Source organism: Lynx rufus, unplaced genomic scaffold (genome assembly GCF_022079265.1).
Source record: "Lynx rufus isolate CCGP_SWC_20201006 ecotype Redwood Valley unplaced genomic scaffold, mLynRuf1.p SCAF_2, whole genome shotgun sequence".
In the NCBI taxonomy this organism is placed as follows: Eukaryota; Metazoa; Chordata; class Mammalia; order Carnivora; family Felidae; genus Lynx; species Lynx rufus.
The window spans coordinates 44120641-44134986 of NW_025814834.1; the positions used below are offsets into that span (position 1 = coordinate 44120641).

At 38.7% G+C, this 14346-nt stretch overlaps 1 pseudogene; it reads left to right on the forward strand.

Moving 5' to 3' along the window:
- The first annotated feature begins 12761 nt into the window (after positions 1-12761).
- On the forward strand, positions 12762-12856 carry LOC124516793 (uncharacterized; annotated as a pseudogene).
- Positions 12857-14346: the final 1490 nt, after the last annotated feature.

The following is a 14346-nucleotide window of genomic DNA, read 5'->3' on the forward strand; positions in this document are numbered from 1 at the left end:
TGATGGGCTCTGTGCCGACAGCTCAGAGCCTGGAGCCTTCTTCGGATTCTGTGTGTGTGTCTCTCTGCCCCTCCCTGCTTATGCCCTGTCTCTATCTGTCTGTCAAAAATAAATAAACATTAAAAAAAATGTTTTTAAAGAGAACAGTAAGAGGACTCACATTTCCTGATTTCAAAATTTACTATAAAGCTACAATCATCAAAATGGTGTTGTACTTGCATAAAGATAGACATATGAACCAAGAGAATAGAATTGAGAGGTCAGAAATAAGCCCATGCATCTATGACCAATTGATTTTTGACAAGGGTACCAAGTCCATTTAATTGGAAAAGAGCAGTCTTTTCAACAAAAAGTTCTGAGACAGCTGGATTTCCACATGTAAAAAGAATGAAGTTGGACATCTACCTCACATAATATATAAAAATTAAGTCAAAACGGTTTAGTGAACTAAATATAAGCACCGAAACCATAAAACTTAGAAGGAAACAGGGGTAGGTCTTCATGACCTTGGATTTGGCAATGGATTCTTAAATATGACACCAAAAGCATGAGCAATGAAAGAAAAAATAGATCAATTGGATTTCATCAAAATAAAAAACTTCTGTACATCAAAGGACACTATCAAGAAAGTGAAAAACCAACTGACAGAATGGGAGAATGTATTTGCAAATCATATATCTGATGAGGAATTAATATGTAAAATATAAAAAAAGAATTCCTACACTTGACACTAAAACAAACCAAACAACCCAATTAAAAAATGGGCAAAGAACTTGAATAGAAAATTCTCCAAAGAAGAAATACAGATGGCCAATATGCTCAACATCACTGATCATTAAAATCGTCATGAAAAACCACAATTAGATACCACTCTTCACATCCATTAACATGCCTATTATTAAAAAAAAAAAAAAAGAAGGAGTGCCTGGGCAGCTCAGTTGCTTAAGCATTAGACTCTTGATTTCTAGTCAGGTCATGATCTCTTGGTCATGAGATCAAGCCCTGTGTTGGGCATGGAGCCTGCTTGAGATTCTCTCTCTCTCCATTTCCCTCTCCCTCTGCACACCCCCAGAAAAAAAAAAAGGGAAAATAAAAAATGTTGGCAAACATTGGAAGTTGGAAACTTCCATTGCTGGTGGTAATGTAAAATGGTATAGCTACTATGGAAACAGACTGGTCGTTCCTCAAAACACAAAACATAAAATTACTATATGACTCAGCAATTCCATTTGTAGGTACATAGCCAAAAGAATTAAAAACAGGGACTTTAATTTTTTTTTAACGTTTATTCATTTTTGAAAGACAGAGAAAGTGCAAGTAGGGGGTGGGGCAGAGAGAGAAGGAGACACAGACTCCGAAGCAGGCTCCAGGCACTGAGCTGTTAGCACAGAGCCTGATGAGGGGCTCAAACTCATGAACTGTGAGATCATGACCTGAGCCACAGTCAGATGCTCAACCACCTGAGCCACCAGGCTCTCCCAAAACAGGAATTTTAATAAATATTTGTATACCAATGTTCATTGCAGCATTATCACAACAGCTAAAAAGTGGAAATGACTTAAGTGTCCATCAACAAATGATTGCATCAACCTATGCACATAATGGAGTATTATTCAGCCATAAAAAGGAATGAAATTCTGCTATATGTTCCAATATGGATGAACCTTGAAAACATGTGAATTAAAGTAAGCCAGATACAAAAAGGGCAATTAATATAATTGTCCACTTTATATGAAATATTAGAATATGAAATATCTTCTATGAAATACCTAGAATAGGCAAATTCATAGAGGCAGAAAGTAGATTAGAGGTTGGGAGAAGGAAACTGTTGATTCATGGTCACAGAGTTTCTGTTTGGGTGTTGAAAAATTGGGACAATAGGAAATGGTGATTATTCATCCAGTGTTGTGAATGTAATGCCACTGAATCATACACTTAAAATTGGTTAAAATGGTAAATTTTATGTTACATATATTCTAACCACAATAAACATTTTGCCAAAAAATAAAAACGAGAAGGTAACACAGCTAGGTAAGAAGATTTGGAGACAGATGCTCTCACATTATAGGAAGCTATTGGCTATGCCTTGAGACATGCATGCAGATGTATACAGACGCAGACTTATACATGCACAAACACAACTAGGTACCTAAACACTGATAGCCAGATGAACACAAGAGTTACATACCTACAATTTGCACTTGAAATATAAAGATGGTTGATTTTAAACCTCCATCAGAATTCAACCATCCACACAAAGGTGCACACACCTACACGCTACATTATGTAACATAGCTACAAAGGTTGCCAAAGAACCTGTTAACCTACAGAAACACATGTTCTACATGCCTACACACACAGAAAGACATCCCACAGAAACCATGATGGATGATGTAACAGCAAAAGGGTTCAAAGGCATGTAATGGATTCACTGATTGATAGGTAGGAGAATCTGGGTAGTGAGCAAAAAGATAAATATTGGGAGCTAAGAGTTGTATGGGAAGGAGGGAATTGGAGGATGGGTCAAATGGGTGAGTGGGAAGATGAGTGGCTGTCATAAGAAAACATCATATGGCTTCTTTGTCAAAGAGATTCAAATCAGAATGAGCTTGAGTTGCCAAGTTTTACTCTTTCTCTCACCTGTTACTATATGATCTCTGGTTATCAGAGAACAAGCTATATATTCAATTACCTTTATAATTACACTAGCCCTTCCAGCTGGTCCCCACACAATTATAGAGGAGTTCTCGGGTGAGTTCAGTGAGCTTCCTGCTGTCTTCTTTCTGCCCAGATACAATGAATCCTCCTCATACATTGTCTGAATTCAGCAGTGGGAAGGCCCCATGCCCACTGGCCTCCAGCTGGGGGTGGTGGGTGAGGAGGGAAGTCCCAGACTGACCAAGATCTTTTTACTGATGGTTGAGCTGAGGAAGTGATCTGGGAATGGTGAGTCAGGAGCCAGTGATCAGCGTTTAGAGCTGACATTCAAAGGGAGTAGCCAATGAGAAGAGAAACAAGATCTTCAAGACGAGCAGGAGTGAGACCTGAGCACAAGACTTCCCCCAGGACATACCTATTGTGTTGGTCCTGGTGTCCTTTGTGGAGGCAAAAGCTGTACCTGGGGCACCCGGGTGACTCAGTTGAATAAGCGTCTGACTTCGGCTCAGGCCACAATCTTACGTTTCGTCAGTTGGATCCCCACATTGGGCTCTGTGCTGTCAGTGCAGAGCCTGCTTCGGATCCTCTTCCCCCCTCTTTCTCTGTTTCTCTCTCTCTCTCTCTCTCTCTCTCTCTCTCTCTCTCAAAAATAAAACCTTGGGGCGCCTGGGTGGCGCAGTCGGTTAAGCCTCCGACTTCAGCCAGGTCACGATCTCGCGGTCCGTGAGTTCGAGCCCCGCGTCGGGCTCTGGGCTGATGGCTCAGAGCCTGGAGCCTGTTTCCGATTCTGTGTCTCCCTCTCTCTCTGCCCCTCCCCCGTTCATGCTCTGTCTCTCTCTGTCCCAAAAATAAATAAACGTTGAAAAATAAATAAATAAATAAATAAAACCTTTAAAAAAGAACAACAGAAAACAAGCTGTACCTCAGCAGAGAGTTGCTTATGGCAGTATTTAGCTAGAGCCTGCCAGGAAATCACGAAGGAGGCACAAGGGCTCTGCCTCTAGTCTCTTTCCTGGGCCTTTTCACCTCAGCACTGGCACTTTATTTTTCTCTCTTCAGAAACTAATTCCCTTCTACCTCCTATTAAAATCTTGAATGACCATGAGAATTAACGTCTTATCCTTCTCTGTTTGGAAAGAGAATCCTCACCGCTAACCAATAAAAAGCAGAATGAGTTACATACAATTATCAGTACTTCCTCTTTTTCAACCTGTTTTGAAAAGCTGAAAAACAGCCTAGGCTAGTATAGGGTGTTACAATTTAGCAAACAAAGTGACATCTTGGTGTGTTCTGTTTTTTCCTGAGTTTCATAATACAGTAATTTTCTGAAGAGAGCATACGGATTGAATAGAAGTTGGTCTTTAATAGAAAGCCAAGATTGGCTTTGATTTTTGACTATAAGTATTATCTTTTTTTAAAAAGCACAGTACTTTTTAAAAAATGTTTATTTATTTTTGAGAGAGAGAGAGAGCGTGAGCAGGCGGGGAGGGGCAGAGAGAGAGGGAGACAGAAAATCCAAGGGGGCTCTAGACTCTGAGCTGTCAGCACAGAATCCAACGTGGGGCAGAACTCACGAACTATGAAATGTGAGATCATGACCTGACCTGAGCTGAAGTTGAAAGTTTAACTGACTAAGCCACCCAAGCACCCCCAAAGTACACTACTTTCAGTGAATTTTTAAACAAGTATAACTGTTATAATTTTAACAGATATTAATAACATTTGGGATGGGTGTTTGTGTGTATGTAAGTGCCAGAGATATATGATTTTGCTGGGTGAAGTCTATGGTTCATGAAATCACTATTCTCAATACCGAGAGCAGTTAAAAAATGTTTTTGTCATTCGGCTGTTATAAGTCCATAGTACAAGTTATTTGAACATAAAGGATGTTGATTCTTAGATGAAATTATCATGTTCTGGCTCTTCACTTACTTTGAATTCAATTGTAGTAGAAAAATTATTCTATCTTTGAAAATAATTTAACTTTTGTAAGCATGCATGCATGGATAACTCCAAAATGAATAGTGAACTTAAAAAGCTGAAACCTCTTCTGACAGCAGCTTAACTTAATTCTGGAAGAAATTAAGGAAGAGAAACATCAGAAGTATGTCCCCTCTTTTAGATATAATACAAACTCAAGACAAATATTCTTGACTTGAACCATCTGAGAAAAGATTCTGACTGTCTTTCCATGTGATTTGCATATAACTCACATGCCTACACAAAATATCACAAGCCAGCTGCCTCTGTAGGTTTCCTATTCAGAGGAAAGAAAGCAGACCATTGTCAGAGTGAGGGAGGTGAGGAATGAAGACCAGCAGCTAGGCATGGACTCCACGGTTCGCCTAAGCCCGCACTGAGACAAGGGCCTACCAACTTCATTCCCCAACCCCCATCCTGCCCAGCTCCCCCTACCCTGATGACAGGGACTACTCCAGGTGCTCCGGCCAGGAGGCCTGAAACATACAGCCAGTGTGGATAACCAGGTGGTATTTTGTTTTGTGTTTTTCTTTAAGATGTATATGGATTAAAAGTCTGTGTTTCTGTTTTAAATGTTAGGAGTTTTCATTTTTTGCTTTGAAGTAAAAACAAAATGTCTTTTTAAGGAAAATAACACTTGTTTAGAAAACATAAAAAAGCATAGAAAAATTAGAAAACATAGATAAGCAGGGGTGCCTGGGTGGCTCAGTCAGTTAAGCGTCCGACTCTTGATTTGGGCTCAGGTCATGATCTCATGGTTTGTGAAATCGAGCCCCACATCCAGCTCTGTGCTGACAGCATGGAGCCTGCTTGGGATTCTCTCTCCCTCTCTCTCTGACCCTCCCTGGCTTGCTCGCTCTCTCTCTCTCAAAATAATTAAATAAACATTAAAAAAAATTTAAAAACAGAGAAACATAGATAAGCAAAAAAATTATATATATATATAAAATATCAGTTTATAAACCTATGTCTAGAATATTTCCATTTTGATTTGATTAGATATATATTGTGTGTATATATAATCATTTTTTAAAAAATAAAAATGGTAATATTCCAGACATAGAAATTTGTAAACTGATAATTTTTTACAGAATATATAAGGAACATTCTTCGATATCACTATATAGACATTTATAACCTCATTCATGGGCACATGATATTTTATTAGAAGTAGCATTATTAATTTACCTTCAATTGCTGGACACATGTCGTAAAAGTGTTTCACCATTATTTGCAGTACTATGCTAAAACATACTTGTACGTGCATCTGCTTATATGAACTGTTTACTTCCCCAGGATAAAATTCTAGAAGAATTGTTAACTATACTCTTTTTAAGGTTTTTGATTCATTTAGATAAATTTCCCTACAGTAAGATTATTATCAGTCTACATTCCAACCGAGTGTCATCATGTTCATTTCTATACACTGTCAACAAAACAGAATATTAAAATTCTTAAAAAACTGTTTTCAAAAGAAAATTAAATGAAGACTTGTGGAAAAGAAACGTATAACTATAAATGAAGGAAATAAGGACAAGGCAGGAGAAATAATGTTCTTTTTCCCAGACACCTCTAACTCTGATCAGATTCCTTAGTTTTTCTTCCTCTTATTTATTTATTTAGGTCATGTTAGGGACATTGTAGTAGACACTCACCAAACTGATTTCTTTTCTTCCTATGCACACAGCCAGACTACATTTCCCAGGCTCCCTTGAGGCTAAGCACGATCATGACTTCCGTCTAGCAGAATGTGGGTGGGAATGCTCATATGTTGTGAAGCCTGGCCCCTGATCCTCTCCTCAGTTCTCTTTTTTTGTCTGCTTGATGCAGAGGCCTCTGAAACTTTGGAAGATGGAAGCATCCCAGAAAGAAGGAGCCCAGGTCCTTAAATCACTTCATGGAAGACCATTTGTCAAATCCCCATACTAAATTGTAACATATGCAGTTAATATGTTTTCTTAACCACCGAGATTATAGAAAAACTGTAAAATTCAGGTAAACGAAAGAAAAAATTACCCAGAATTCTGAAGACCAGAAGTTAACTAATTGTTACAGAAATTAGTCTACTGTGACAAATCCAGGCATGTTGCTGCTTTTAGTCAACCCACATTGGAATTAGTGTTAAAAAAAAAAAAATGAGGGCTTAGGAACCCCTGGGTGGTTCAGTTGGTTAAGCATCCAACTTTGGCTTAGGTCATGATCTTGCGGTCTGTGAGTTGGAGCCCCGCGTTGGGCTCTGTGCTGACAGCTCAGAGCCTGGAGCCTGCTTCAGATTCTGTGTCTCCTTCTCTCTCTGCACCTCCCCAACTCACACTCTGTCTCTCTCTCTCTCTCTCAAAAGTAAATAAACGTTAAAAAAAAAAAAAGAGGACTTGGTATTATTTTCTCTTTCACAACATCATCCTCTGTTTTGAATACCTATTGTGGAAAATAATAAGCTATTATGTATACAGTAATTATATAGAGAAAACTGTGTTTATGTGGAAGGTGTATTTTTCTGTACATACATCTCACATTCATATATTCATGCCAAAGGAGTAGAACATTGACATAAGTAAATAACTTAATATCACTTACTTGATTTTGGATGTTGTCAGCCTGTGGTCAGAAATGTACACTTAGGTTTGAGGGAGACAGTTGTTTTTTTTAATTTTTTTTTCTTAAAGTTTATTTATTATTGAGAGACAGAAAGAGAGCATGAGCATGGGAGGGGCAGAGAGAGGAGGAGACACAGAATCTGAAGCAGGCTCCAGGTTCTGAGCTGGCATCACAGAGCCCGACGCGGGGCTCGAACTCACAAACTGCAAGATCATGACCTGAGCCGAAGTCGGACACTCAACCGACTGAGCCACCCAGGCGCCCCGAGGGAGACAGTTTTAACTAATCATTCCATTTGTTCCCCAAATTCCTAGCTCCTATGAAGTTAGGAAGACCATGTGGCCAATGAAGTGTGAGCAGAAGCCCCAGATATTCCTTCTGGTTGGAAGTAGTGAAAAAAGTACCTGAGATCCTCTTGTCTCTGTTTCTCTGCGGCAGTGACCAACAAGCTTGTGCAGCCACAAGATGGCAGAGCCTCCATCATCCTCAACCGTAAGTGAGACTGCCTCCCCATCAGTAATGCATATGTGGCACAAGCAAGAATTAAACCTTTCTTGTGTTAAACAAGATTTCAGAGGTGCCTGGGTGGCTCAGTCAGTTAAGCATCCTACTCTTGATTTCAGCGCACGTCCTGATCTTGCAGTCTGTGGGATCCAGCTCTGCATTGGTCTCTGTGCTAACAGTGCAGAGCCTGCTTGGGATTCTCTCTCCTCTCTCTTTGCCCCTCCCCTGCTCATGCTTGCTCACTGGCTCTCTATCTCTCAAAAATAAATACACTTTATTAAAAAAAACACTGGGATTTCAGATTAATTGGATAACTGCAACATAAACCTATCTTGTCCTAAATACAAGGCTCATACAATTCTCTGTATCTTGCACCCTCCACAGCAGCAGCTCAAAGCCACCGTTCATCATCCTGAGACTGATTACCTGGGATTTGATTTCCTAGCTGTGAGGGAAAACATGAGGTAAAGAATAGGACTTTAGAATAGAGAGACGTTAAGAGTTCCCTTCTTGTGAGTGCAAGAGTGATCTTACCAACACAAACAAGAGGTAGATGTAGTTGTTTTGATTTTTTGAGCCCCAAGTAACTTATGAAATAAATTTAAATTACACTTACTCTATGTGAGAACCGATGATGGTGTAGAGACATAAAGACAGTAATGACAAAGAATGAGTGGGATTTCTTGCCCTGCTAGGCAAGTACATGTATCACCTATTTTCCACCCATTAATAATGAAAAGTGATGTATGGCAAGGAGTGGAGAAATTAGTTTACAAAGAGAGATATAAAATGAAGCACTGATGCTTTGCTCCTTTAGTATCTAATAGCTTTAAATGAATTTTCCTTAAATCAATGAATGATACTTCTCTATTGTATCTGAATTTTTTATAATGAACTTGCACTATTTTTATAATTAGAAAAATGTATTTCTATTTTGAAAAGAAAAATAATCACTGTTAGTGAATGAAGAATGCGTAATTGTTTCCTCCACTGACCTGTATTCAAGAGCACCTAACACAAACAATGCTTATCAGCTTCTTTAACTGTTTAATTCAAAGCCTGAATTCCTTGAGGGCAGATGCAGGATTGGAATTTGAGAAGCAAACACAGTGAGGGGGCACCTCATGGAGGCTCAAATATGTGAGTTGCCTGTTGAATGACTGTACCTACACGGTGCATATTTACCTATCATCTCTTTCATTTCTGGGATTATTTGCTTCTGTTTCAAGTGATATTCCAAAGAGCTTTGTGGGCTCTGGACTGGCCCGTAAGTTCACACTTAACAGGGTCCAGCGATGCAATAATAGAATTGCCAAAAACAGCATCTGAATTTCTTGTTAAATGGAGTCTCTGTGCACAGACTCCGCTTCACTGACATCATTACTCTCCCAGAAAAAAACAGGAAACCAATTATAACACCAGTTCCCTATCTTTTTATACTTTTGTATTGCCCAATTACTACATGTAGGTAAGTACATCAGAAATCATCTCGTTATAGCTATAGATAAAATTCTTGTTATCCTGTTACCCATTTTAGCTCCTTTTTCCTTTGCAAGTTATTTGCTGCCATGCCTTAGTCTATGAACAGCTGAAGGTCATTTTCTAAATAAGAAATTCAGCCAATTTATTTCAATTTTCCCATTTTTAAAAAGTTTTGGCTACCAGGAGCATAAGATTTCATTTGTGATAAATTACCAAATTTCAAGTAAGTGGTAAATGAAAATTGCCTGGTATTGTGTAAGGAGGGGTAATTTAAACTCTTTGTGGGAAGCAATTGGTATTTTAAATAAGCCTTCTGTTGACTGTCTAAAACTATTTTAAAGGGCTCCATGCAGTGCTATATCTTTAAATTTACTTTACTATTATAGTCATTTTACTAGCTACAGAACTACAGCCATCTATCTCTGGTTGTCTCTTTCTGACACCCACAGATGTATCCACCCACACACTCACCCACGCAAACCTACACTCTGACTCACATTTAGAACAATTGTCAAAAAATCCCCACTCCCTGTCTAACTAAAATGTTCCTTTCAAACACATGCTACTTGTTTGATCTATTTCCCTGTATCTGTGAGTCAGTTAAGTCTTGTCTGATCTACCCAGTAGATGAGAGCCTACATGTATGTTTTTTTTTTAATATGGATTTGGCAAACCTGATACATATTCAAGCATTTGAGATCATAAAAGCCTGGTGAGCAGTTTTTTACTCCCAACAGTTTTGACATCAAGTCTGTGGGTTTTTTCCTAACACCAACCAATTTTCCAACTCTCCAAACACCAACGGTGTGTCCTACAATGCAATTCTGACACTAACTACCAGAGTTAGCACAGACCCAACAGGTTAAGAGCTCATTCCCACAAGACTGCCCTACTTTAGACACCAATCACACATCCCAGGCCAACCATATTTCTGAGGGATAGGCTATAAATTAGGTGTTCCCATGACCCCTTTCTAAGGTTCCATTAATTTTGTTAGAATGGCCCACAAATGTCAGAAGCAGTTTACTTGCTATTACTGGTTTATTACAACGTTTATTTATTTTTGGGACAGAGAGAGACACAGCATGAACGGGGGAGGGGCAGAGAGAGAGGGAGACACAGAATCGGAAACAGGCTCCAGGCTCTGAGCCATCAGCCCAGAGCCTGACGCGGGGCTCGAACTCACGGACCGCGAGATCGTGACCTGGCTGAAGTCGGACGCTTAACCGACTGCGCCACCCAGGCGCCCCTATTACTGGTTTATTACAAAGGATACAATTCAGGAACAGCCAAAAGGAAGAGATACGTTGGGCAAGATACAAGGTGGGATTGGGAGGGCAAAGAGCTTCCATGCCATCTCTGGGCATATCACCCTCCCAATACCTTGATATGTTTATCTGCCACGAAGCTCTCTGAATCTCATCATTTAGTGGTTTTGATGGAGATTGCCCTACATAGGCATGGTTGTGACTAAGTCTATCTCCAGCTTCTCTCCCCTCCCTGGAGGTCAGCGGGGTGGGGCTGAAAGTTCTAGCTCACTAACAAGGTTGGCTCCTCTGGCAAGCCCACATACTAAAGCCACATAGGGGCCCACCAGAGTCATCTCATTAGCATATACAACTCAGGTGTGATTGAAAGGGTATTCTTAAGAGGGGTGCTCCTGGCACCTGTTTCAGGAAATTCTAAGAGTAGAAGCTCTATGTCAAGAACCACAAAGACCAAATATACATTTATCACATTTGGTAACATTTACTATAAATTAATTCTTATCCAAATGCTGGCAATTATTTCTAATTTAAAATATTATTCTAGAACTGGCAACAAGTCCATGGCTATCATTTCGGTTAGCCTGAAGAATGAGAATAGCTCCAGTTTAATATCACATGCATCTACCTGGACTATTGAGCACTTTCATGAGGGAAGGAAGAAAGGATGTACTTCATTTCATTAAATGACAGCAGAGCATCATTTCACTCATATATATCTTTTATCCAGTGCCATCTAGTATCTGAATCACAGCTGGGATCCAGATAGAAAGGATAAGACTGAAATCTCCAAGTAAATGCACTAAAGCTTTTTTTTGGGGGGGGGGGGGTACTTTGCTCATAGGAGTGACCCGTGGACATATACTCTATGCCCATTTAATTTAATTTTACATAGATTATTAACAAGTTTGTTTATGTGACTTACCAACCAGTCAGCCAATTAGGAGCATCAAATTAAAACAACAAATTTGAAAGAGAGGCTGCTAAAGATAGGTGGAATTCTGTCAGTCTGAAATGACAGCTGACAGTCTCAAAGCAGACAGCAAGAAATTTGTGAGAAATAAATTAAAAGTCTGAGGACATTCAGGGTAGGAATGAACCATTCAGTACATTCCAGGACTACCTGAGGGTATCATTGCTTTATAGTATAGAGAATTGAGTTTTATAATTCTGATAATGAATCTTCAGTAGAAAACTCAGTTTGGCTCTGTTTGAGAGGTTAGAAATATGTAACCCATTTATTTATGTAGAAATAGTTTCAGGGGTGCCTGAGTGGCAAGTCATTTGGTTGACTTGATTTCTGCTCAGGTCATGATCTCACAGTCTTGAGATTAAGCCCCACGTAGTGCTCCATGCTAGCCTGCTTGGGATTCTCTTTCTCCCTCTGCCCCTCTTCTTCCTTCTCTTCTCTCTCTCTCTCTCTAAAAAAAAAAAAAAAAAAAAGGAAGGAAGGAAGAAAAGAAAAAAATAAAGAAAAAGTTTCAAGTAAATTTTTATTATTATTTAATTTATTTTTTTAAGTTTATTTATTTATTTTTGAGACAGAGAGAGCACAAGTGGGGGAGGGGTAGAGAGAGAGGGAGACACAGAATCCAAAGTAGGCTCCAGGCTCTGAGCTGTCAGTGCAGAACCCAATGTGGTGCTTGAACCCACAAACAGTGAGATCATGACCTGAGCCAATGTCGGGTGCTTAACCGAATGAGCCACCCCACCCAGGTGCCCTTCAAGTAAATTTTTAAAAATAACAAAGTAGTATGTATTCATTTTATTTAAAACTTCATTCTTTATAAAAGAGCATAAAGAGAGAAGTAAAAACTTTTTGTTTAACTGCCCCTACCCCTTCAATCATACTTCACAGATGTCCTTCCATTTTCTATAGTTAAATTTTTTTTTTTTTTACATTTTGGTACTTAATGGGGGAAACCCCAGAAATCTAGGAAATTCATTTATCTAGAGAACCCATTTTCTCATGATCTTGGCTAAAGGTAGCAGGGCTATATCTATAACCACAGTCCCCATACACTAATCTGGTTAGGATGTTTTCTTACAGAAAAAGATAATACCAGCCCTAAATATGGAGATCAAAGATGGTATTATCTCTCCTTGATACTAGCCTCTGTATTCACATCTCTTTATAACCACTGTTCTAACTACTTCTCATTGGTTTTTTGGATATAAGACAAAATTCTTCAAGAGTACCACTGTTTATTTCAAAGATGAGTTCAATCATTGATGCCTGTGTGGCTCAATGTCCTTTTTAAATTATGCCAACAAGTGCTCACTTCAGCAGCACATATACTAAAATTGGAACACTATAGAGATTAGCATGGCCCCTGCACATGGTTTAGCAGGAGGGGCTAGCCTCTTGGCCTGACTACTTCCTGTCTGCACCAGATAGAAAAAGCACCAAACTTCCACTGCTACCATCATATCATCTTCAGAGGTAGCCTCTAACAGGAGCCGACTTCCCATAGGCACCAAATCACTCTCAGTCATGGGCTCTAGGGTCGCAAGGGAAGGCCTGATAAATCTAAGCAGGAACCTGATGTGTGCCAAAAATATCTGTCAGAATAAAAACAACGATTTCTTATTTGCTTGTTTTTTAAAACAACAGACAACGTTAAGGTACAGAATTTCAATATATGCTTATACCATTTGAGGTCAAAGTTTGCTCAGCAAGAAACAAATTTCCATCTGTAACCACTCTTTTCTTATGAATTCTATGTAGATTGCAATTGAGGCATATCTATAGGAAACTTAAAACTTTCACAAGTAGCACATGAATTTTTGATGCATTCAAAATACAGATTGGTGAGGTTATCAAAATAGAATCATATTTCAAAATAAGAAATACTGTGAGTCAGGACAGCCCTACCAATTATAGCAAACTTGTTTCTGAAAGACTTAGTGCCTGGGTCAGCACGATGTAATGTTTTATCAAAATGGTGTCATTAGGAATGGGTGGCAATATTTTAACCCTTTCTCCCAAGAGTTCCAAAATGCTTTTTTAGCATGTTTATAAATATTTGCTTTTGTGCGATTTCAGGAGAAGCTTTCCATACAAACATTTGGCTTTCAATGAGTCATCCCCAGTCTGGTTCACATCCAGAAGCTTCCTGCTTGGCTATCAGTGAATATTGGGCTCAATAACTGCCTTATTTTTATAACTTGCTTCAATGAAGATCAGAAAGGTGGCGGACTGAGAAAGACATACTGAGATAAATATAAGAACACTCTTGTTTCCTTAAGAGAGTTTGACAACTATGTGCCAATACCCTAACTACCATTTAAGCTGAGCTTAATGCTGGGATTGTGATGGATTTGTTTTTGACCTTTTAAAAAACATCCAGATGATGTTGTTACTTTTTTTAGTCATCATGTATATTTACTAGCTAAAGACACCCAGAATTCAGAATTACAATATGCAATTTTACTTTTACTGTTATTGGATCTGAAAACCATCAACTGAAAGCAACAGTAAGAGTAAATTACTTTTCCCCAAATTGAAATTGAAAAGAATGAGGGTCCTTAGTTAAGAATTTAAATAAATATTTCTTCAGCTAGAATTACAAAACCTTTAAGTAAACAAGAAAGCAACAGTGATGAAGCATATGAATTAGCAATAATCTTTCTGTATTTTCATTCCTAAAGGGAAAATTTGGGGGGTTGAAATGGCACAGTATGTATCTTGGGGGTAAAATGTCAATATGGTAAAAATACTAAAATTTCCAGGCATAATAATGTGAATTACAGATTTTTAAGAAAAGAAATCAGTACCTTGCAAATTATACAGTAGGTAGAATATATTATTTATTCCTCTTTATTGGATTAGAATAAGGGTTGCAAATTCATGGTCCTT